This window comes from Synchiropus splendidus, chromosome 10 (genome assembly GCF_027744825.2).
Source record: "Synchiropus splendidus isolate RoL2022-P1 chromosome 10, RoL_Sspl_1.0, whole genome shotgun sequence".
Classification (NCBI taxonomy): Eukaryota; Metazoa; Chordata; class Actinopteri; order Syngnathiformes; family Callionymidae; genus Synchiropus; species Synchiropus splendidus.
In genome coordinates this window covers 7,565,366-7,591,318 of record NC_071343.1, presented here as the reverse complement: position 1 = coordinate 7,591,318, position 25,953 = coordinate 7,565,366, and the positions used below count along the sequence as shown (strand labels likewise).

The 25,953-nt window shown below is 41.7% G+C and overlaps 1 protein-coding gene across 3 annotated transcripts in view; it reads left to right on the top strand.

Moving 5' to 3' along the window:
• Nucleotides 1-6,792: 6,792 nt before the first annotated feature.
• Nucleotides 6,793-25,953, top strand: part of thsd7ba (thrombospondin, type I, domain containing 7Ba) — a 151,275-nt gene continuing 132,114 nt past the window's right edge. For 2 of the 3 annotated variants that reach the window (XM_053877128.1, XM_053877131.1), the window contains exon 1: nucleotides 6,793-6,981. The gene's annotated coding sequence lies outside the window, so the exon portion shown is untranslated. Of the gene's footprint in view, nucleotides 6,982-19,292; nucleotides 19,404-25,953 lie in introns of those variants that run through there. The other variant, XM_053877130.1, reaches the window with a different exon arrangement.

Below are 25,953 nucleotides of genomic sequence, written 5' to 3'. Positions count from 1 at the left end.
AGTCAGGAAACTTGACACTTAAGACTGGAACCAGGTGGCATATAAAGCTGGACGTCTCAGGCAGGTGACTGCAGAATCACTGAAGATCAAGACAACAGAAGCACCGGATGGAAATGAAACCGAAATAAAAGCAAAGACTTATCTTGTCCACACAGAAACAACACCAAACACAGAGCTGCCTCCAGTTGGAGCTGTGGATAGATTCTGACTTCTCTGTGCCAGCAACCAGTGAGGATACAAAAGAAGATGGTGAAGTTAATTACCATCCTGAAAACTCAACCTTCAACTCCATGTCATCCTGACTTTACACCAATAACTCCTTTGTTGTGTGTGAGCAAATTAAACTGAGCGTGTTTTCATTATTACCGGGCCAAGCAGCGAAACACGACCAGGAGAGACAAACTAAATCTGGAAACCTTCTTTTGATCAGCACTTGGCAGTCATCCCTTCTTTCATGAACTCACTTCATTGGCAGACAGCGTGCTTTACATGGAATGCTGCGTTTCCAAAGGAACAGCGGGTGCTGTTTTCAAGTTGACACAAAACTCAATTAACCAACTGAAAATAGGGCAGACACGAGGCAATCTTTCACTGCTCTGTCAATAAAATGTAACATTAGGGGGAGGTTTCTTTCACAATGGAATGAGACGCAGAAGCAATACGCCGATAAAGATGGCAACAAATGGTCACATGACCATCAGTGTATGACACTGATGGACAATGAAGTAAAACACTTATTCTCGCAATATCTAATTTGGTGTCAATAAATTCTCTTCCATCGACATGAATTCTGATCTTTTTTTTTCCGCCCTGTTGGTCAGTTATTAATTTTATTTGAAGATAAATACAGCAAACCTAGCATAACACAATTTTCGGGATTTTTAAATCATCAATTAAATAAACAGTGGCTTATGTTTATTGTTCCTTGGTTTGGTGCCACTTTAGAAATGCTTTGAATGTGACTCATGACCCCAGCTGTCAGTTGGAAGTCACAGCAGGTGTCGGTGTAGTTACTGATCAACACTCTCTACAAACAGAAATGCACATCATGTTTCATCACAGCAGGTGAAAAGCTTACACACACACATCTGTAAAGCTGCTTATTTCCATTGCCCACTCTCGCCAGCAGGTCATGGCTGCCGTTCTATTTCTTATGCAACACAATTAGGATCCTTTTTCTTTAATTGGAAGATTTTCTTTTGTCTTATTTTATCTTGACCTCTACGATTGAGTTCTTTAGTGCACTTAATTCTCCTGAGCTCAAACGTGACAAATCCCTCAAAACATTCATGGGTCCAGATAGTATTGGAGAACACAAGCAAAGCGCTATCATCTGTTCCATGTCCCATTGTCAACATAAACTTATTTGAAGCATATACTATTTTGCTGTCAAACTGATGACGCTGTTGATCACATTGGCAAAACTTCAGCCTTTTTCTACAAACCTATCAACATTATATAAATCTTAATATAGTTAAAATCGCAATTATTTCACTGATAGAGACGAATTAAAGAGCGAACTAAACAGTCAACTGTAAACCAGCCACTATTCTCCCCCAATGGACAAACCGAATAAGTTCACGCAGATCACAACAGTCATCCATTACAAGTCTGAGAATGGGAACAATGTAAACAAAAAGATAATCATCACTAAAGCACAAACTTGCAGCGGCTGATGCCACGTCTCAATTCAGGGATGGCAGGCAAACTCATTGTTTTTCTGTCTCACAAATCATTAAAAGTTTTCTCTGAACACTTTATTGCCGTCCAGCCAAATGTTCTTCCTTCCCAACAATGGCTGTCTGTGATGTGGTGACTGCTTTGTTGCTGGTGTTTTGATTCCCTGTTGTGTTGTACACTTCAGGGCCACTGTACTTTTTCAATCCCTCACTAAACTTTTCAATTCTTCTTTATGATTTGATCATGAAAATGCTGGCGTTTACCTCTGTGATTTATTCTTATTCCCTCCTCTGAATTTCAACGTCTTCTCAAGCACTTTGGTTCCTCAGTGTGTTGTGTTGTCGATTAAAAACTGTGTCTGTTTCAATATTTCAGTTCCTCAAAAGATACTAGTAATGGCCCAGTGGACGGCCACTATATATGATAAGTGAATGTTTACCGCTGTCGTTTCAAGATGGCTCCCGGAGCTTAAATCTGTCCGACGCTGACATGGGAGGTTAAACGCTTCAAAGGCAAACAGACAGACAATCTGATAGAAAGGCTGATTGCTACTTGGACAGAGCAGCCTTAAATAAAACACGTAATCAGATAGCAACTGTTGGCAGGCTGCCGCAGTAGTCATGAATGGGAAAAGAGCATCTGCGGGTCGACATACAGAGAGTTGGCTATCAGTCCCTGCAGCATTGGTTTGTGTGAATTTGCGGGTGGGATCAAAGCCCTTGCAAGATTTCGATTTCAGCTTTAGCTTTTTCAGCATGTTAATGATTACTCTGGGAGTGTAGTATGATGGTATTTTCTCAGAGTTTCCTTGATAGATAAACTTTAGAAAAGAATCCTTTGCAGTGACAGCAGAATTGTTAAATGTTAGCATTTTCCTAGCAGCATTTTTTCCGACGTTTTTACATTTTGCATGTATAACTCATGTTTTATGGACGTTTTATTGTGATTTTTAAGATTCAATATGTTTTGCTTACAGATAGACAGACATATGTATTCAACATATATTCTCAGTGGTGGAGGGAATAAATGCTCACTCACTCGGGCGAACTAAAATGTGACCAATAAAATGTGTTTTTGCGCAAACAATACGAGGACAAATTAAATACAAAATACAAATACAATTAAAGTCATAGACACGTCATTCGTGAATTAGGTTCTGCTACCTGAAAAACAAACAAAATACAAGCAATAATAATAAAAAAAAAGACCTTTTTTGTGAGAACAGGATAAAAACAACACATCCTTAGTCCCATGGCTTAATACAGTATAGTATTTTGACACTGGCAAAGTGGACTTCAGCGCCCATGCTTCACCATTAAATGTTTCCGATTATCCTGATGCCATCTGCAGTGGCACACAAAGACACAAAAACCCTGCCATACCGCTTCCCATGATGCATTCATGGACCATAGGAAACACACGTGAGAGTGGAGCTAGTACACAGTTGCAGAGGATCGTAATAGTTAAGCCAAGCAAAGCTGATATAATTCATGAAGGGACCACAGTCAGATCTTTCAACACAACAATTCTCATTCGTCACTTCAGACTTGCCACCCTGCTCATCTCATTTGAAGCTGGTCAAGCTAAAGCTAAAGGCAGAGCCAGTCAGTGGTGTGCTGCAAATAATGCAGCACCTCAGGATGCTAAAAAAAAAAAAAAAAAAAAAAAAAAAAAAAAAAGTCAAAAAAAGAGAAGAAAATCAGTGCTTTCCTAAAAGTCAACATGTTAATTGTCAGTATTCGCCACCATAACAGTGAGAATGTGTCATGGTGGCTCAGGTGCTAAATAGTAGCTGGCTCACAGAAGACTCGAACACAAATCAGGTTAAGCTTAACAAAATTTAATAGACAGCAAGGAAGAAAATAACGGGGACAGACAGGAAATGAGGAAATAAAGATGTCGCCACCAAAACACAGAGCAAGGGAAACACTCAAGGACGGGGAAAAACTGGAGGACCCGGAGCAACCATCTGGCAGCGCAGACTGGAACTCAGGTGTAGAAATCAGTGGAGCTTTATCAGCGGTTGGGGTCCAGCTGCAGACAGGAAACCGAAGCATTTTCATCTCAGTATTTCATAAATAGGATCGAAGTTCTGCATGGATCCATACTGCCAGACGCAGATGCACGTTCCAACATATTGCTGAAACATCCATCCATCTACTGAGTGGTCTTTGTTTGTAACAAACAAAGGAAGCTCATCAAAGGAACCATATCTATTTGTCATCCATTGAATAACTTCTCATTGCACAGACATTATGTAGTGTTCTCGAATGGCAAAGAACTATATCCATGGCAACAATAGCGACAATGGCGTCCTCCTTCTCCACCTTCTTCTGCACTTCGTAATGACAATATTACTGGTGCTCATTCTTCATGAATGACAGTCTGTTCATTATCATTGTCCAATTAACTGTGATCCTGCTGCACCAGATGTGGATTCATCAACGGAGGTTCCTCAAATTTGACAGAAACCAGGGATAAAAAGAAAAAATATTCCAATTACCCAAGTATGTACAGTATATCCCTGGTAAGAGGTATGAAATAAGAATAACAAGTGCTGAAAGCTTTGACCAGCAGCTCTGCCAATTACAGTGGATCATGGTGAAACCATGGGCTCAAAGAAAGGTGTCCATAATTAAAGATGACACCTGGAGGAAAAAATGTGAGCTATTGAAAAGTGCAAGTGACGGTCCATTATAATAAGTATTACTCTGACATACACGTTTTTAAAGTGAAAAAATAAGGAGACTAGATAAATGAAACTGTTGCTTTGTTCATTTTATGATTTGCTTTTATTTTGCACGACTTCCGTTTTCGCCTCCTTCCTCTTCCCTGTTTTGTTGGAGCTTCTCCTTGGATATGGCACACAGATGGAACTGATCTACAGATCATCATCCGCCCCTTCTCAAGCACCTTGGTTCCAGCAATGGGTGCCAGGTCGAATCAACTCATTTGGAGGTACTTGGCTTCCGTGTATCGTTCTCCTTGTCCGCTCGCTCTCTGTGTTTTTCGGAGTTATTGTAGTTTCTATTCTTTGTTTGCTTCGGATCTCTGCGTGTTTCTCTGATTTTAGTTTTGTCCCTTGTGAGTTTGTTTTGCCGATTGCGTTTGTTTGTTTGGATTTGTATTTTCAGATTCCTCTTTCGTGATCTCCCGGTTCGGTGACATGCTCAGTTTTTGGACTTTCTACTTTTTTTCTTCAACCTTTGTTTGATTATCGCGAATTATTTGTTAAAATTAAATACTATTATTTGTTACTCTGATCTCCTGTGAGTCTTATTCATAAAAGCATTTGGGTCCCACTCCGCTCGAAACATTACAGTTTACCCACATTCTGTAATCTGATGGAGGAGATGATGAAAGCTGTCGGGAATAAAATGTTTTGTGGTCACTCCAATGGGTTTCTGAAGAAGCTCTTAAGTAGTTTGTCCATGGTTAGAGGCAATAGAGCTATAAACTCCACAGTCCCTTATATGTTCTCAGATCGATTGTTTACTGTGACCGCCAGTGACTAAAGGTCCAGCACTCATTTCCTCTCTTCTACGTGTTGTACCAAGGAGAGGTCAAGTTTGGTGAGATAGAGTAGGTTGATCTGTGTAGGGGGTCTATTATCCCCCTTGAAATTTCCATTACAAGGAAACCAGTATCACTCCTGCTGCATCCATCAAGTCCTCTAACTTAACAGGAAGTGGACACTTAAGAATGCACTCTGCTCTCTTGTGTCCTAAATGTACTCGATTATTTCTAAGCGGCACCGTGCTTATAAAAAAAAGACGGTCCTTGTGGTCCGTCCAGGTTACATTAGCGCACATAAAATACATATATAAGGTGATGAGGAGAGCAGGGAGGTAGCGTTCTTATAAATTGGCTTTTATGCGATGTAGTCTTTTTATGGTCTTTTTATTGTCTCTCTACGTTTGCTTTATATCCTGTTTAGTCTTTCTCTTTCCTCCTTTTATGTGAACTACTATGGCGCTCTGTATTGTTACGATTCTGAATTTACAAGTTTTGAGTTCTGTCGATACCTCAGAAATTTACTCTCACCAGCACTTTGTTTTTTTTGTATCTCAGACTCCAGATGGAAACTTATTTGCAGGTGTAGGGTTGAGGACTCTAACACAGCTTCCTTTTCCAGAAAATATAAAATGTACATAGTCAAAAATGTTTTTGACTTTATTGTTTGCCTAAAAAGGATGTTGACAGTCAAAGTCGGTGGCGCTTTCTCTGACATCAAAGATTTTAGAGTGCCATCTACGGACTCTGAAAATGAGGACAGTTTCATGATGCCACATCAGTAGTGCTGGGCTGATGAGGCTTCATGAAACAATGTCCTCATTTCATCAGTAGGTGGCGCTCTTGCTTTATAAATGATGGGAGGCTTCATTGAAATGAAGAGCAGATAGTGCCACCCACTGGCTCTGAAAATAAGGACACTGTTTCATGAAGCCTCAAGAGCCCATCACGACTCATCAGCACATCACTACCTTGATGTTCTTATGTACTGGATCCAGAAATGTCAGTGGTTGTTGTACGTCTTCTCCCCTCACTTTTAATGAGGCTTCATGAAACAATGTCCTCATTTCATCAGTAGGTGGCGCTGTTGCTTTATAAATGATGGGTGGCTTCATTGAAATGGTTGGTCAAATCCAAAGATTTTAGAGCAGTTAGTGGTATCTGGTGGGCTCTGACAATGTGGACACTGTTCCATGAAGCCTCATGAGCCCATGTGAAGGTGAGACTATGATCAAGATAGTTTAATGTGGGAGGCGGACTTGCGGAGGGAACCCCACATTGAGAAGGCCAACGGTCTAAGATAGCTTTTTATGAACAGTATTTTAAGGGGTATTAAAGTGCCAAGTACAAGTTGAGCAAGTGAGCGTGACCGAGAGGAAAGCCGTGTGTGTATCTGCGTGTGAGAAAGACAGTCAGGAAGGAGGGGGAGTGTTCACTTGGAGACAGCGCGGAATGGCTTATTAGAAAATGGTCCCTCTTAGCCAATGGTTTTTAGAGACACAAGGTTGTCATTTGACTGTGAAGCACCACCTCCCACAGCCAGTACATCCCTGCTGGAGTAGCGCAGGGCTGTGTGAGAGCACTACAGCTCTCTCCGGTCTCTCAGCAGCCAGTGCTTCTCTCTCCAGTCACTTTTTCACCCTCCTCTGGATCTTGTTCTCACGCTCTCGCTTCTTCTTGCCGGTGGTCTCTCTCTGCACTCCTCGTCTGCTGGCTTTTGTCTCTTCTGTCACAGAGTGCTGGACATTGGATCAGTGACCAACACATGCAGCATCACCTGCGATCGAGGTAAGACCTTGTTTTGTTGCATTAGAAAAGGACAAGAGTAAAAAGTGATCCTTATTGTTGCTTCAGATGAGAGACTCTCTCGCTTCTAGTTGCTCTAATGTGAGTGTCCAGCATCTTCAGTCAAGGTATTTTGAACCTTGACACATTTTTAGATTCTAGAAGTCAAGTAGATGGTGCCGGCTTGACAGAAACAACGAGTGACAGGTTGCTTGTCTTGACAGCCAGAAGCAGCATCTGCAGATCAAATCAGTTGGAGGGAAGACCTGAAGTAAGAGTTATGAGTCCAGGAGCAGGCGAATGAATCAAGTCCGTGGAAATGAAGGTGGACTCCCAGCGCTCAGGTCAGATACGGAGAAGCAGAGCTGAAGAGGTTACAGTATCTGGAGACTCTCAATTACTCTGACAGATTATGGATGGGTATTGATAACAACCAGGTGGGGTCAGTGAATGTTCATGATTCTATCACAGCAAAGATTGAAGATTTTTCATCAGCTTCTTTTATTAGGTCCACTGTGATTTTAGACTTTCCATGGTGAGATCAACGTGCAAGATCTGGCTAATCCTACGTGTTTCCTAACTGTCTGACATTAGCATAAATGAAGCACCATTTTTGGCTCTTAGTTAGGGGGGGTGTATAAATATATCTCTCGTGCCCAAGAGCTTTGTTCTGCCTTTGAAGTTTAAATAAATAATACAAAAATGCAGTTCTGCAATCTGGAGTCGTCGGTGTTGCAGTCGCTTGATCTACATTCGCTACTGTTGGTCGACAGGTAGTTTTAACACGAGTGTCAAACATTAATAGTTTTCAGGTGAGATTTATCAGGAAGCAAGGCACAGTACAGTGTTGCTTTTTTCATCAACCCATTATTCCAATTTTCCCATCGCTCTTAATAACCGTTAACACCTCGGTGAATTAGCAACACCTGTAAAAAGCTGCTGCACAATTGCTTTGGGTCTCATAAGTAATACAACAGAGTGCTCATAGTTCATTCATGACGTGGTTTGGCATGCTCACCTGGACTGTGGGGTGGAATAAGAAAAATGGCTTTGTGATGTGAAGGGACGCCGGCATGCGTTTTTTTTTTTTTTTACCACATTTAATTGAAACTGACTGTAAGAAATAGAAAGACACAGAGCACAAAGGAAAACACCTTTCTAACTGATAGGTGGACGAAAAGTTTTATTGGATAATGAATATAAGGGAGGCAGTTACATTGGAGTCACAGTTCTTCGCAGTTTTTCTGAGCTTAATTAAAGGATTGGTTGGTGATGTGGTAGTGCCATATATATATATATATATATATATATATATATATATATATATATATATATATAACCACACAAAAAAGTGTTAAAATATTTTAATTGCATTTAATCGTTTTAATTTAAATTAATTTAATTTAACAGTTTGTTCTCCAGACAACAGGGAACCTTTGTCAGTGCTGGAGTTCCTGGTCCACTGATCCCACTGATGCACAAGACACGTGGCAGCTAGGATGAGAACAACAACAACAAACATGAAGGAATCCCTGAACAAAAGCAAAGAAAAGCATCTGTTTGCTTTTGTTCAGGGATGTTTTTCACGACACAATGGCCAGGGTTTCCACTACTATGAGTGTACTTGAAATTCTTAGAAAATTGAAATTATTATACAAATATTTTCAAGACATTAATAGAGCTTTAGTTTAAATAAGGTGTATATATATATATATATATATATATATATATATATATATATATATATATATATATATATATATATATATATATATATATATATGTAAACACCGTAGAGAATTCATCACTAATATGCACAAAGGTCCAAAACATCGAACAATGAATATCGAGGGTGGACAAAGTGTATTTCTGGAGGTGTTGCCCAGCACCACGAGAGCGAGAGCTGGAATCCGTCTAACACGACAGTCACATTCGTGGCTAGCCGTGGAGCCGTGACTAGCATCGTGCTACACTCTCCGACTGATGTCTGATCAGTGCCACTAGCTCCTCCATCATCCCGTTATTTTTGCCCTGTAGTGACATCACCTTTCTGTCCCCTTAACACTCTGTGCTCTGCCCTGGCTCGACGGTATTGATCTCGTCCGTTCCTCATAGCTTGGAACCAGCGGAACACCAGCTAGGCCACTTTACCACCGTGGAGTTTCCACGTAGCTGCTAACTGTGGTCCAGATTTCAAACAATGACTAGATGGCAGAACAGAGGAAGTGTATCACTGTCCATGTTGAGTCCAGTATATCCACCCAAAAACGAGACAAAAATACAACAGACTAAAGTAAAATAAATAAATAAAGTAAAAAGCCTAAAAAAGCTCAGAAAGAGCAGGAGCTGCCAAACTGGCTGCCACTTGCACAGGCACCTTTGACATGTACATCTGCATACATATTTGCTCCTATACCAACTCATGCACAGGAACTGATGAGGTGACAGATGCCCCCAGCTGTTAAGTTGCACTACCCCCAGTACATCTCTGCCCCAACAAGTATTACAGTACACTAAGATAATATTAACTATAAAACTTCCTGTTTTTATACTCCAGGATTGTGAATCCTACAGCCGGCAACATGGGTCCAGCGATTCAGTGGGAGCAGGCTCCTTCGTGTAAAACAATGTGTCGATGCTATTTGGAGCAAATGGAAGCTATCTCAGCTTCTTTCCTGGCACTGCCTCCATCATTAACCCGCCACTCTGTGAGAGACCCAGAAAAATATCAAAGTTTTGAGGAAATTTCAGTCGGAGAGATGGGGACGCCTGCGCCGTTTCTGTTCTCAGTGGGTTTTGTGCTGACAGCTCCACTCAGACTTTTTTTTTTTTTCCCTTCCATGCTGGTTGTGAGCTGCCCCAGGTGTGACAGGCAGCCCAAGTAATGGGGGGATGTTTGACGGATGCATATTTCCAGCCTTGAATGTTCATGTAAAGAAGATAGACAGCAGAGATTCAGGCTGAGCAGGGGACAAACTGCTGGCTGTGAATCACTCCGATGAGAGTTCCGCTCCTTGCTCCATGGGTCCACTCTGGAAATCTCACAGCCCTTCCTTGTTTCTAACTGCATCCTTCCCTGAATATTGATTGAAATATGAAGGTTGCACATCAGAGTCCAGGAGTCATCGGGTGAGGCTGAGAAACACAAGGAAGAATCCGAATCAATGAATTTCTTTCAGTGAGCAAACACTGCGAGAGGACTTGTATATCTGTGGTTCGTCTGTTGATTTTATTTCTGCGTCGCAGAGGATATGTTTTACAGCTATGCACTTTATGTGATAATGAATCTCTTATAATCCTATCAGGGCACATAACCAGAAGCCGAGGCCGAGGGATTAGAGTGCAGTTTATACAAAGGGGCAGGGTGTTTCTTGGCAAGCATATCGGGCAACCAATCTGTTCATGGAAGAGCCGGAGGAGGGTAACGGTGCATCGCTCCCCTGTGGATGGTAAAGAAATGAAATCCCTCCACAATATCATTTTACAGAATAATCCTGTTCCGCCAGTTACAAGGCACTTAAACTATTGTTTGACACTCACATTATTTCATTGTGGTGTTTACAGGACTAAGTGGCACATCATCAGTTTAGGAATAAACATGTTTGAGCAATGATTCCCCTCAGTATATGTGACCTCTATGTTACACACTTGGTTTTACGTTAGAAACAAACACATGGGCCTGATTTCTAGAGAAAGAGTCTTTGTCAGGCCAGAGAAGTGCGGCAGCATTGCGCGATGGTAGGCGCGCTATGGGCATTTAAAGGGGACGTTGAACCAGCAACAGGTTATGTGGCCAGTCCAACAACAGTCTCACATCCTTGTTCATTATTTGATCACTTTTCATCTTCACCCATGGTGTCCAGGTGCATTGTCATTCTCCATTCACCATTCTTGATGTCCAAGTGGCCGGTAAAGGCACAATGTTTCAGGTGTGATTCAAACGTCCAGCATAGAAAACGCTAATCCTGGGGCGCAGCGTCGAGTGCATTAACATATTCTCACTCCTAAATCAGAGGGAAATGATAATGGTCAAGTGGACGTTGACCTTCCACCTTGCATGTCGACCCATTATGCAATAACACTTTCACTCCATCTCCTCCACTGTTGTGTATTTTTTTTAAAATAACAAAGCCTTAAGGTGGTCTTCTTTAAGGTTAATGAAAATTGGAGTCAAAAGCGGAAACTTATGCATGCATCGACAATGGACGCCCCAAGTCCAGTTGATGATGAAGATGTTTCGCCTTTGGAGTGGTCAAGTGTGAGGTGGAGACTCTGATGATAAAGACGATGTATAAGTGAGAGATGAAAGTTTTGCACTGCTTTTTTGTTGTGGACCACATTGAAGGATTCCCTGCTTCTGTTGGATGTGTCGATGATGCGAGCGCCCTGAATTATACATACACCTGTGGATCTGTATCTGTAACTGACGCTACATTTTTGCTACTCCAACTCCAGAGGTGGTAATGCAATGACCCAAACTGTGAGGTTGAGGTCGTGAGATAGTACTGTACGTCGAAATCAGTTTTAACTTCTCTTCCTAGTTGTCATTTCCCATCAAAGGTTGCCACAACAAAGCAGCCTCCTCCACCTTCACCTCTCAAAGTGACATCACATTGGTTCCTCTTTATTTCCATTCCAAACATTCTTTGTCCAATCCAACTTTGTCCTCAGACTGTTCCACACTCCCCATTCCTAAGTCCCAAACTGTCCCTTGGATATAAATGGATACTAAATGTCTGTCCTCATCGCATCCGACTTTTTAACAAGAGGTGTTTCACTTGACAATTACTCACAATACGGTTTTCTTATTCGTCTTTCCGTGGTCTGTGGAGGGGGCGTCCTGCTCTGGCATACACCCTGTGGTCTCTAGCATCCTATTTTTCCTGTCAAAGCAATGTTCTTTGAACATTCTTCTCAATCAAATTGATGTCCAATTGTAGAGCTGCTGTCTGTGCACATGAAAAGGCCAATATGATTAGAGAGGAGCGAACATCAGCGACAGGCTGAGCTTCAACAGTTGTCACGTCTATTCCTGCACTGAATGTGTTGTGTTCATTAATGATGGAGTTTCCCGCTGAACTGACAGGAGAAGGTTCAGGTTAATGAGATCATCTGCATTCCGCATTGACGGGAAGTGTGTGGCATTCAACACGCTGCTTGTAATATTTCGCAAGGTTCAATTTAGAGAAGATGTTTTGTTGTGTTTGAGAAGCTGGCGATGTGATGCACTGCCTTTGATAGAAAAGACAGGACAGACAATATATTTGTTACTCACACTCAAATTTTGACGTTTATTGGCGCCGAAGAGCAGAAATAAAATTCCACACGTTCTCTTGTAAAGTAGAAATGGTGCCACTGTGGGGAAAATGGGAGTTTAAAACTGAGCAGAGAAGCTGAGCGAGTGAACATGATTCATAACCAGTGTTGTTATTATTATTATCTCGTATTTACCAGGCGGTTCAGCTGCATGCTGCGGAGATCAACAGGAAACTGGCCCTTGACAATAAAAGTGGACCTACCAGAACATGTCGAATATTTTCAATATAGTCCAGTGGACGTGTTGACACAGCATGTGCTGATCTGGCTTTGCACCTGCGTGTATTTAAGAGAAGGTTGTGTCCGAAAAGATGTGTGGGATTCACAAAGAAGGTGGCAGAAGAAAAGAAACTTGTGATTTATATGACCATTGAAGTTTGGCTAGAGTCGTAAATATAGTTGTTGTGGCTATTATTTTTGAGTGAATAAATAACAATCATAACCTCTTTCATTCACAGTTGTCACTCTTATACTGTATATACATAAGCAACCCAAACCTAAATAAACAGAAAGCAAAGATCCCCATCCCTCACATAAATATAGAATCTTGCATGCGCACTCTCATAAATACACAGTTCAAACTCATAAATACCACCTGGTCAACTGGGAAAATATCTGCTTTCATCTTTTTTTTTTTTGCAGATAATGTATTGAATGTACACATGATGTAAATCACAAAAGTCGATTTGAATATGCATGGCTACATCAAGCCCGAGAACCAGGATTGGGATTATCCGAAAGAAATAGAAATCACGCCGAGATGGATCGTGGATCGTGAATACAGGTTTTAAATAAGCACTTCTTGAGCCTCGGTGGTATTGTTTGAAGTCTTTTCACCACATGGCTCTGATCTGACTGTCTATATAGGACCACATTTGGAGGAAAACAATCTGTGAAACATAAATACATTTTCCCTGTTTCCCTTATGTATGTATATGTCGGCTGAATTCCCTTCTATCACTGCCTCTGCAGAACCACAAAAGTGATTGATTCGAGCAAAATAGGATGAAGGTCGAACCACTTGAGGGTGAATGTAATGACTCGTTACTTAAGGCAAACAGTTTTTGTTAATAGCCTCTTCTGACATACAGCGTCTTGAAAGCAACACTACTGAGTTTGGCTGTTGTTTACGCCGCTGTCAAGCATAGCATGACACTTCCCCAAGGGCACCGGGGCTCATGGACGTATTGAACTGAAAAAAGACGAAATCTAAAAACCCCAAGTGAGAAAAGGCATCCAAAGTTGACTCAATACAACTCGGGGTTGTAGTACTTAATCTCTCAAAGTTATATTCTTCTGCTCCTTGAAGTGTTGTGACTTCATGAAGCCGTATTCTAACAGAGTGGCTCTATCTGTTTGTCGAGCTCTGCCAAATGATTTGTGACACCAAAGTCCAAGTTTCGCTCTTCAATCGTGACATGCTCCAAACAATAAAACCGATCTCATGAAATACCCTTTAACTTTTCATCAGCCAGGCCCTCCCTTCCCCAAATTTCAATGTTTCAACACGGTACCACCTGCTACCAGTCGTTTCAAAATCGATTAACCCGAGGAGCACTCAGCAGAGACCTCCACCAAGCAGCCCATTTCCGCCCCTAATGCGATTCCGCAGTATTTAAAGCTCCTTTTTGACCTGTCACCTTGCCTGAATTGAGATCCAAAATCCTGAGTCTGCAAGTTTCAGAAACGTGTATAAAGCAATGAATAACCCCACGACATCAAAGTTGTTTTATGGCTTTGATTGTCGCCGTCCTTTGAAATATTTCTGAAACCAAATGTAATGCCACCAGAATTTAATCATCTATTCCATTTTTTGTTGACATTTACTTAAAATAATTCAATTTTGTCAGAACTTTTCAAGTTACTTCGATAGCAGAGCAGCAACTTCCTCACCTGACAATTCTCCACACTCCCTTCCGCTTTAATAAAAGGACATATCTGCTTTCATTTGATCCAACAGTTGGCACCGGTTATGAAGCTTGAAAATACATTTCTTCGCTTCCTCCAAACCACCACCGTCTCACTCATTTCAGATATGCTTCAGTCCACTTAAGAGAAAAAGGCACTTATTCACTTGATCTTATGGGTCTTTGTTAACAGCTGTTTTTCCAGTGGCTGATTTTTTAATTCCCACTCCAGTTATTCTTGTGTTCAAGCACTTGAAAGGAAGTTTCACTCAAACCTAGACTCCTGCAGTTGGCACTTTTTCAGGTATCTCCTTCTTTTATCACCCCAATTAACATTGGATCACTGACCATATTCACTACATAATCCCACCATGTAACAGAATTCGTGAAAGAAGATGCTGTTTTCTTCGCTACCTATACATTGCTGCTTTTTCCAGCTGCATTTTCTTCTTTTTGGCACTTCCTTCTGAGTCGTAAGTCTAATGAGACGGAGCAGTGCACCTGCTAGAAGTGGTTGACCTCATGTGAGGTCACATCTTCCTATTCCATCATAAAGCTGCAAGAGCTAGGATTTCTGGGCCCTTCAGGTAGTTTATGTTATATGTTCAGAGAAAGGATATTCAGTCATAATGTCGCAGTCTTCATGGTTGTCGTGCCCTCACTCACATTAGTGCTGCTTTAAATACGACATGCAATCTGATTTCATTGAAGGATTATGGCCTGAACGCAAGAGGTTGACACTTCTTGGTCAACAAACAGACAACAAATCATCTTAAGAATCAGTAAACCACAGTGAAAAACACTCCAAAAATATGGACACTGGGAGCTAACATATTGAGCACAGCTGCAATATAAGTGCAGTGGTACCTCGGTTCTCGACCACAATCTGTTCCAGACGGCTGTTCGACAAGCGATTTGTTCGAAATCTGAATCGATTTTTGCCATTACAATGAATGGAAAAAGAAATAATGCGTTCCAAGCCTTAAAATAGTCTTTTGTAGGAGTGAATGTAGAGTGTCTGCTGCAGGTGGCTGTTCCTCTATGTGTGTGGCCGCTGCATGTGGGAGGGGTTGCCGAGTGAGTGACGTCTCTCCAGAAGTGAAGAGGTGCCCGGTGCGTGTCCAGCTCTGAATGTGCGCTTCTGTGCAGTTTGGCTGTGACAAAGTCATAAACCAAGTCACGCTCTGTCCCAGACTCGCCTCATCCCTGTCCCAGCTCCAGCCCACAACAGGACATCAAACCCTGGAGTGAGCGCTCCAGCACCTCCCCTGTGACACTCTACCACGGTCCAGTGAGGAGACAGGAAAGGTTTTACACCTCAATATGAAGAAAAAACAGTCAGTAAATGTAGATAACGGGACACGTCTGCATACAGAGGCTGCGTTACACACAATAACAAAGTGTGTCGTGGGTCAGCTGATCGGTTCGTGCACGTTATGTTTATTTTCCTGCTTTTTCTGGGTCATTTGAGTTATAAGGGATGCTCTTTATTTTCTGAATTTATGGATCATCTAAAACTTTAAATATGATTTAACTTCACCACAGTCTCCATGTTCAAATATTGCTGAAAACACAAAGACGGTTGCATTATTCGATTGAGTTCCCTCTGGAGCAATATTTTTTCAATGAATTGTAACGCATTCAGAAGCAGAAACACGACCGTCTGCTGGCGGGAGGTTGGTCACACTGCAGGGTAAGACATCGATGTGCCCTGTGGGAGATCCAGTTTCTCTAACTATACACTTTCAAAACATAAACAAATTGGAATATGAAACCTTTTTTAGTTATAATGATCACAAGCCATTCTGACTGGCCTTCAGTCTGTGTGTGTGTCGCGATTTATGCACGATCAACTCTTTCAGACTTCAATTGAGACCTTAAAACCAAAACAAACATTTCTACTCTTATTGACTGTGTTCCAGCCTCGTTGCGTTGATGTAAAAGAGTTACACTGAAATGTTTCACAAGCCCACCTGCTGTTCTGCTCTGCACTTCCGAGAGAAAACCTGTGGTTGTCCATTGGTATTTTTGTGTAGCAGCAAGCGGCGTGACGTCTTGCTGTGGAATGCATTCTGTCTAGGAGGAAAAGTAATGACTGGAATAAACACGCCGCACTTCAGGGTGCCAGATCAGACTTGTTCCCCTTTAAATTGCTTTATTTGCAACGTGTCTAAGATGAAATAAATCACAGAACTAATGTTGGAGCGTAAGATATATATCTTTTCCTTTGACCTTGGGAAGGTTTATTCTGCGATGTAGTCACCACTGTATGATGGTGACTACATCGCTGCAACTCACAGTAGTTTATTATAGTCTTGTTCATCCGGTGTTTCCCCTCACTTTCGAAAGCCTCCGTCAGTGGTGTCTCCTGAAATGATCCAAATTGAAACTGACTCCGTTGTCTCTAACATCCTGTCTCCAAAGAGAAGAGCACGAACTTGTGGTTTACAGTGTCATCTCTTTTCACAAGCTAGCAAACACAGTGTCATCCTGTCTGTCACAGCACAGTGCTGCTCTTGTCAGCACAGACTGCTCCTCATTATCAGCAAACTCACAATGAAACTCCTCTGTAACTCTTCTCTTCTTCTTCAGACAGAAGGGAGTGGAGCACTTCACACACTGGTTAATCCTCAAGCTCTATCTTTTGGCTCTGTTTCACAAGTTTGATTCATCCGTACTGTGACTGCTCTCAGTCATCGAGGAAGCTCCAATAAGACTATTAACTTTCAATATAAACAAACATTTTTAATTGTGCCTCACTAACTTTTTAATCAAAATAAAGTATTTTACAAATATACTGATGGTTATAGAGTAAATATACATTAATAAAAATAGGGGGGATTTATTGACGAATAAAGTGATGAAACAAACAACAAACAAACAAAACAAACATTTATTTTACAATGAACAAAATGGTCTGTTGTGTTTTCTTTTCAGCGGATCTTTTATACTCATTCCACCCCTTCAGTTATTGTGTTTGACATGTAGTTGACAGTGCAACATGTTTCTAATCCTGAGCCGCTCTCATCACACCTCTTCTACCTGGTCAAGTTCTCAGAGGAAATAAGTTTGGCTTTACTAAATCAACACTATCCCGATGGTCCTTGTGTCAGATCCCATCTTGAAGACCTGGAAATGATGAAGGGATGGTTTGTCGCTCCAAGCCTGTAATCCACATCGCTCCTCTTTTGATTTCAGTGGTGAGATTCGGCTTCCACAGATCCTCCTTTGTAAGAGACAATATCCTCTTTAAAGTTAGCGAAGAAGCAGCTGCTTTATACCCAGGAAACATGATCAAGGACAAACGTCGTGGGCCATCAAAATCACATTCATTATTTAAAAGATTTCAGCGCTAGATCTCATATTCCACGTTCAAAACCCTCAGTATTTTTTGGTTTTCATTACACGCTCACTTTTAAGATGAAATATCAGCCCCCAATGTCCAATCAGGAAGCAACACTGACTGGGAATCAAGGTCACCTGCTGTTGTGAAAATGGGGCGACACTTGGTGTTGTGTGATGTTGGGCTTATACTCTTTCCTCTTTGTGCTCTTTCTGGCTATTTTATTTTGACTTGTTTTGCAGTTTCCCCAGTGCCCCTGGTATGTTGTCCACCTATGTCTCGACCAATGTCTGTTTGCGAGTAGACTTTTGCGTCCAATCACGCGTGACTTGCTCTTCTGCATCGTGGGTTGGGACACTAGTGGCGGGGGACATGCTTGCTGTATTTTGCACCGTATGTGACTGATGGAGCCTCCAATATCCAGCGTCACTATTTCGTATAGTGAGAGAAACCTCTGTCTTTTTTTCACTAACTCAGTCCTTCTCTCCTTCTCAGGTTGCGTGTTACCGTGTGTGACCTTGGGGAACATACTTTTTTTTTCTGCCATACCAGAATAAAGTGTAATCGCACATGCAGTTTTCTAAATCTCAGTCAAATTGATGCACTTTAAGTCTTTTTTGTTATAGACAAAAACAAGACACAAGCAATTGAGAAACAGGCTCTCATGTATATTGAATGAGATAAAGGAGATTTGCGTCCAATACTGACGCAAAATGCAGCCGTCCGATTTGGTGCCATGGTGATGGGTGTTAGAGGGCCTTTATACGCCAACTGACTTGTTACGTGCGGAATGAAAGCAGAGCATTCCTATGACTTAGCTAACCCCAACTTCCATGAAAACAAATGTGTCAACATGCAACGCTGAAAGCTGCCTTCAGTGTAGGACGCAAAAGTCCACCTTCCCTATGACAATATACTGTGCTATGCCATGGTCGCAAGGGTGTGTTGGTTTTACATGACGCGCCACCCATGGTGTCAAGATATGCTACAGAAGGCAGAACATGCCCCAGGTGAAAGTCCAATCCATCGACAAGCAACGTCCACTGACGTCAGTCTGGGACGCAAAAGTCCACTTCAAAATAATCGACATTGATGCGGTGATATGGTGATGTCCAGGAGGGCCATGGCCGAGACACCCTTCACTATTATTCCCTTTAGCAGTGTTGCAACTGTTGCAACTGTGATAAGAGGGTTAGATCCAATTACTGTGCAAGAATGTTTTTTTATGCTGCATCTGCTTTCCCACACCTTTATCAGAGTCATTCAGGCTTGTAAGACATTTGGCGTGGCCAGATGCACAAACACAGGGGACGTGATGTGTCAGCTCCATTGCTCAGAAGACACCATCAGATGTTTGCGATATTGTTTGGAAACTGCATCTTTTTCCAGTCAACATGTTTATCGCCCAGTTATGGCACTACTTTCCTATTCAAAATGATGGTCTGCAATTTCCTTCCCACCACAAAGCCCGACAGTTCTCCTGTGTTCGGATGTCTTTGTCTCCCAAAAAAAGAAAAACAAAAAAAAAATCCTTCTGTGTTTGCAGAATTCTTCAATGACATGACAGAGTACAGTCAGCAGCAACGAGCTGCTGATAGACAGAACTTATCCTTAAAAAGATTTGATTGGATTTGGCCACAGTGAAGTCCGCTTCACAAAAGAGAGCCAGCAGGATTCTCCACAGAGGCTGAGCGCTCGATAAAGTCCCACGTTCGCCTCGCTCTCTCTTCCCACTATCTTCCCCTGGAAGGACAATCAGATAAAAGCGGCGTCCAACAAAGAGGATAGAGTGCTCACACCACCAATCCATATGTCATGTAGCATCCTCCCACCCGAGAACAGCGGTCGTCCCGCCTCAAGTGAGTACTTTAATATTCCATTTATTGTAAGGCCTGAGTGTCACATTTAATTATTATGGTGCTGAAATGGATTCCCACTTGTGGCTGTGACCTTAAGTCTTCTCTCTAATGCTCTATCATGGCAACATGTATCAGCAAGGTTTTAATTTAAACTGAATTGGAAGCCTAGAGAAAACATGAATTATGTATCAACTTGAGGAATATCTTATTTTTCACGAGGAAACGCTTAACCTATGGATTGAGTGGCGATGTGAGGGTCTTCCCACTATTCATTTATTTGCTTCCTGTGTGTTGTGTTTTTTTGCCAACTTCTAGAAATTGGTCAATGAAGGTGTTGCTACATTTTGCAATTCAGGGTTACAGATAATCCAATGCAAATACAGGATGATCGTAGTATTAATCAAAAGATGATGGACTATTAGAAGTCCAAGCTGGTTATTCACATATAAAACCATCCTCACGTAATATATTAATGTTGGGAAAGTGGACTTCCGCATCCTATACTGCCATAAAAGGCAGCTTTCCGTCCGGATATCTGCAAGTCACTGTGACCCACAGCTGTTTGAAGGGCTTTAAATAGCAATTTACACATATTATTCCTTCGTATAAACCAAAAGGAGCCATCCCATGGCTCAACTAACCCCAGGCTCTGTCTTTTTGATGCGACACGATGTCCTGTGGAAGGCAGAACATGTGCTTTAATTGAAAACCTCATGCGTCAACATGCAACTCAGAAGGCTGCCTTTGGCGTCAGTATAGGACGCGAATGTTCCCAACTTTTCCAACGTCAATATATTACGTCATGGGAGTGAGGATGGTTTGCAACCTATGTACAGTGTTGGTTATCCATTTGTTTAATTTATTAATAATCCAAGCTTCTCTTTGTGGTTTCCTCCCAGAACTCCCGGTTGGTCGTAAGTCAGAGTGGACGTAAGTGGATTGCCATTCAAAACAGCCGACACGAGGGTTATAGGTGCTACTGTAGTTGTAGATCGCTGTGTGAGAGTGAGATGCTGGGATACTGTGCTGCCGTAACTGTCGTACGCATTGCTGCTATGTGCTGCGGTGACAAACATTGATTAAAAAAGAAATAAAAAGCATCAGCTGGCTGTGGTTGTAAGTACGGGTGGACGTAAGTCGAGCAGGTCATAAGTCGGATGTTACTTGTATTGAAATACACAGTTTTGGGGGAGTGTGAGATTAAGAAAGTCGATCAAAATAACTTCCATTTTCTCTCTGTGCTGACACGGGAAGGTGCAGATTTCGTTGATCATTTGGTACAATATGGCGTGTATAATGTCGTCATGTTGTAAACAGTGTCTTGTAACACAATTACACAAATGGGTCAGTCAGAACCGGATTGCTCAGCAAATAAACTTAAAATAGTAATGCAATATCATGCAAGACTATGAAATCATAATTTTCAAAAATACAAATATGTGTCTTGATATTTGCTTCGAGACAATTGAGTGGACAGTATTAAAATGAAAACAGATTTTTTTTCTCTTTTTTTTTAACCTCCCTCATTTGACACAGCTCTCTTATCGAGTGTCATTCAAGGTCCGACACAACAATGGTGTCGAAGGTTTGTCACATCCACATAGCCTGGAGTTATTCTCAGAAAGGCTCATGTTTAATGAATGTTTTCGCTGCTCTCAGTTTAATTGCGTGTTTATACGGCACAATTTCCATAACATCACAGGCTCACTTTTCTGGGCACTTTCTTTTTCTTTCTTTTTTACTGGATGTTTTGTTTTTGTTTTGATCACACAGGAGCTTATTCATGCAAATGCACACGCTCAGCTCTTATTTAGGCTCTATATTTAGGCTCAGGAGGTGGACCGTGTGCAGCTTCTCTCACGCGTCTTTTAATAGTGGACAAGGTGTGTTATGTAATAGTCATTACTGTGGCGCGTTCATACTAGTGATGTTCGTGAGGTTTAAGGGATAGGAACAGTACACACAGTACACAGTACATACAGTGGTCTCTTCTCATTACCCATTGTTGTAGAGGTGAAGCCATTGGCAAGATAGGAATCCCCATTTTTTTTACTTGTTGACTTGTATGTTTTGGGTTTAATGACTAGTCCTCTCACAAACTTGTCCCTGCTGGCGGTAAAAATTTGTTCCTGTGATGTTTACATTTTTTAACAGCCCTCTTATGGTGGTGTTTTTTAGATACTCGGTAGTAAAATGAGCTCCATCTGCTGGGTTTAACTCAATAATGAAAAGTGTTTGGGGTAGCCCTGCTCCCCACCCTGTCATAACGCCTCCCCCCCAGTTTTGAAAACCTCTGCTCTGTGTGGCGTTTTCACTGTCCATCCAAAACCAACTACAGTATGTGCTGTCTCGCTGTAGTGCTGAACAAAGGCTCAGAGGAAGGTTGCTGTCTCCTCACATGGGACCAGCCACATCGGGCCTTGGCTCTGTGCCGTTTCCGCCCAGCAGTGGTGTGTGAGTCTGCTGCCCAGGCTGTTCCCAGTGTGGTCTGGTGTTGTTGCTGTAGATGAACACCATGTGACTCTGTTTACGTACTATGACGAGGGCTGTACAAAGACTAATAGATTTTTAATATGAATCAAAAATACATTTTTAAACCTACCTGACGCCAACGAAATAGAGCCATTCTGCAAGTCAAATTCAAGAAGCAATCTGTTGCACAACTCTGTCCTTGATCGTTCAACTGACTCATATTTCAATCTCATTGAAAACGCTTTTCGATGTCTGTTCAACACCTGTGCAACAGAGACCAAGTGGAAGTACCGATTGCCTCCTTACCAGGCGTGAATTACATCAGAGCCTATGATCTATTTCTGACCCTAACACTCATTTTTGACCCTAACAATGGGTTTTGTGCGTTCACGTCTAAGTGTAGTGTGTCCCAACATTCGCCGTTCACCACTTGAAATGATCCCTTCAAACTGAGGGAGCTCTGGAGCTGACTTGAAACCAAGTGGGAATATGAAGTGTGGATAGATCTCCAGGACACCAAAGTACTTCATTTAAAAGCAATGTTGGATAGGACATTTAGTTTGTTGACTTTCTCTGGTATCACACGTCAGCGACCCAAATGGTCGACCGTGTCCGACAACATGAACAACACAAGTATGTACAACAGTATGTTTATATATCTTCCTCACAAGCAACAGTCGGCTAGCATCCAGGCTAACGTTAACATCCTCATACCTCTAACAGATCCATCAACATAGCGGCAAGGCCGGCTTTGGCTCCGCCCATTTCTTCTCCGTTGGTTCGCCAAACCAAGTGAGATGATCAGCGCTGATGCAAGAGGTTGCAACAACACTGGCAGCTGGCATTTCCAAAACGTCTCCAAGACTCGATATGCAGGAAACAAAACACAGCAGCCAATGACTTGTGGTCTTTATGCATGAAGCCATGAAATGTTGAACGTCAGTCACTTCACTTTGTCGTCGCAGGTCACTTCACAGCAGAGGGAACTCAAAACCAAGTGCTAGTGTTAAGTGCTAGTGTTAGGAGAAGAAATGGAACACTCTAACATTAACTCTACTTCTCTTTCGTTACTTAGTGGCATACTTTTCCACTCACTTTAATGCCTCAATAATGGTCCCTGCTGTACATTTCAAACATATCTCTTCAATCCAGGAGCCACTTCTCCTCCTTTTGTGTGAGTGGTGCTTTCCAACAATATGTCGTTCAGCCACTGTTCATTTCTGTTCATTTATGTGAACAAAGACGTAGAAGAATGCGCACCTTGTTGCATGTAGTTTTAATTGCGTCGCGAGCTAATCAGGGCTCATTTACTGTCGGTTTTGCGTGTGTTTAATTATCAGGCATAAGTGGTGACTTCCGTGCCTTTGACAGCAGCTTGGCAACACTCTTCATGACTACACAGCAATTGTAGCTACAGCGAGGAATGTTTGCTGCACATTTTTTTTTTTTTTTAATGACTCCATCAGAACCGCTGCTAATTATGAAGCCGCAGCTTCAATCGAGTCTTGTCACTGATTCATTTATGGCAAGTCATCAGACAAAACCAACAAATTTAGTTCACACTCACGCATAACAATTGTAATGGTCGGGCTGAGAGGCAGTGCAGGACTAGTTTGGTGCCTCAACATGTACAAGGGATGTTCAGCGTTTTACCAGTGTTGTTATGTTGATCTGATGCTGGGATCAACTCCCTCACTCACTAGTTCGATCGAGAATATTTTTCTCTCTCTTTTTATTTTTATGTATTTGACAGTGCAAGTAGATGCAACTGATATCTTTTATCGTCTCACCATGCAAGTAACAGTCATATATGTTGTTTATGTTGTATTTTATACATGGTTTAATGTCGTATATGTCACCGCACTTTCTGCCGAATAGTGACATTTCAGTCCTCTGTATGTAATGCATGTGGCAGAACTGACAGTAAAAGCTACCTTAAGCTTAACTAGAACAAACTGATGCACAGTTGAGAAGCGAGATACATTTGAAAGTTTAAATAAGCTCATGTCATTGTGAGTACTTTGATCGTGATTCAAAACTGATGGAAGAAATATGCCTGGTTGACTTTTAACACTTTTTCTTCTGGTTTCTATCTGCTCTCCGCTTTCATAGGGGAACAGATGTCTGCGATGTCTCTCAAGATGCTGTTGAGGTTTTTGTGAGAGTCAAAGTTAAAAGTCTTAAAAGCTTTTGAACAAATCGTGTTTATCAATTAAAAGACATATGAATTTTTCAGAAACCATATTTGAGGAAACTTTATTCTGGCATTGACGTAGGGTCCATATAGTATTTATTTGGTGAAACGGTGGCAGATGTGTTTTATTCCTGAACTCCAGTCAGTAGGGATGGGTGAATGAGGCTTCATGAAACAGTGTCCTTATTTTAAGAGCTCAGTAGCTGGTGCTCTCGGTTTTAAAAATGACGAGAGGTTTTATTGAAATGGTTGTGCAAATCCAAAGGTTTTAGAGCCGAGAGTGCCATCTTAAGGGCTCTGAAAATTAGAACACTGCTTCGTGAAGCCTCATGAACCCATCACTCATGATGAGGCTTCATGAAACAGTGGCCTTATTTTCAGAGCACAGCAGGTGGTGCCATCACTTGATGATGATGATTGAAATGGTTGTACAAATCCAGAGATTTTAGAGCAGAGAGCGCCACCTACTGAGCTCTGAAAATGGGGACATTGTTTCATGAAGCACCATCAGCCGTCATTGGGAATAATGATGAGGACTGCAGCTTCCTCAGTGGAAAGAGGCAACTGCTCTGGACCAGGCATAGGTACTGCATCATTTTAGTTTTCAGTGGATTCATGTAGCTGACAGAAGCAGCTTGGTTTTTATGGAGCTCTTTTTAGAAACCAGCACAGAGCATAAACTCCTTGGTGGAAGTAGTAGTGAATGAGGATCCATTTAAATCCATTAATTCATCATGAATCTGGAGAGGCAGGGGACACCCTGGAAAGGTCTCTCGCGTATCTCAGGGCGCACACACACACGATGAGTCAAACCTATAGTGTAGAATCAAATACCCTCAATGTGTTTTTGGACTGTGGGAGGTTGGTTATTTGCGTTATCATAGAGTAAAAACATTTTTTGTTCTTTAGATCACAGCATCCGTTCTGTTATCTGAGGTTGTTATCAGGCGACTGAAAACCACCGTGATGCTTAATGAGATGCAGTCAGACGTGCGAGTCACCTCAGGTCGAGGGAGCCGAGTCAAGGTCAGATGTAATCAGAGCGTCAGCACTGATCTTCGTATCATACGGTAATTACATTTTCTTAGGAGCCTGGTGAAATTTGCTGAGGAAGCAAAATGCAGTTTTTTCTTTAAAAAAAAATTATCACATTTTTCATGATAACTGTATTGTCAGCTTTTTGATAGCAAGTGGAGAATTACATGGTGACGTTTTCTTCCAATATTCAGAGAAATGCCTTGAGAAATATACAGTAAGAATTGTATACAGCATATTGTTACTAGAAATTATTAGCAACACATTGTGTTCTTTCATGCTGCTGTCTGCTTTGCTATTGTGTATAAGAGCCACTGGTGTTTGGGGCACTTCACCAAAGCTGTAACCACGGAGTCTCTTACTCAGTTGAGTCTTTAATAGTGAAATGGAAAACAATAAATCAAAACAGAAAATAGATCCAAGGTATTCCAAACTGAGGAGAGGCGACACTGAAACCAAAATGAAAATCCATAACCAAAAACAGAATCTGGCGCAGGCTGTGGGCACAGGCAGCGGAAGAATGCAATAAGAAGAGACGGATCAAACGCGATTACACTGAACAGAAAGCACTGCCAGCGCCAAGGGAGTCAAAAAACATGGAACTAAAAAACGGTGGTCAGACCACAAGCAACCGAAGCAGCCGCACTGGACGAGAGGCAGGAACCAGCTGTGGCGATGAGATCCTCTTTCAAGGCGTTCATGGATGCCACTTTCCTTCATAGTTTCAGAGCAGCCTTCTGGAAAATGCCTCCAGGTGATGTGCACTAACCTCCGTCTAGACCAAAAGAAAAAAACAAACAAAAAAATACAAGCAGGAACCAGAGAGGAATTTCATAACAAAAGCTTCAG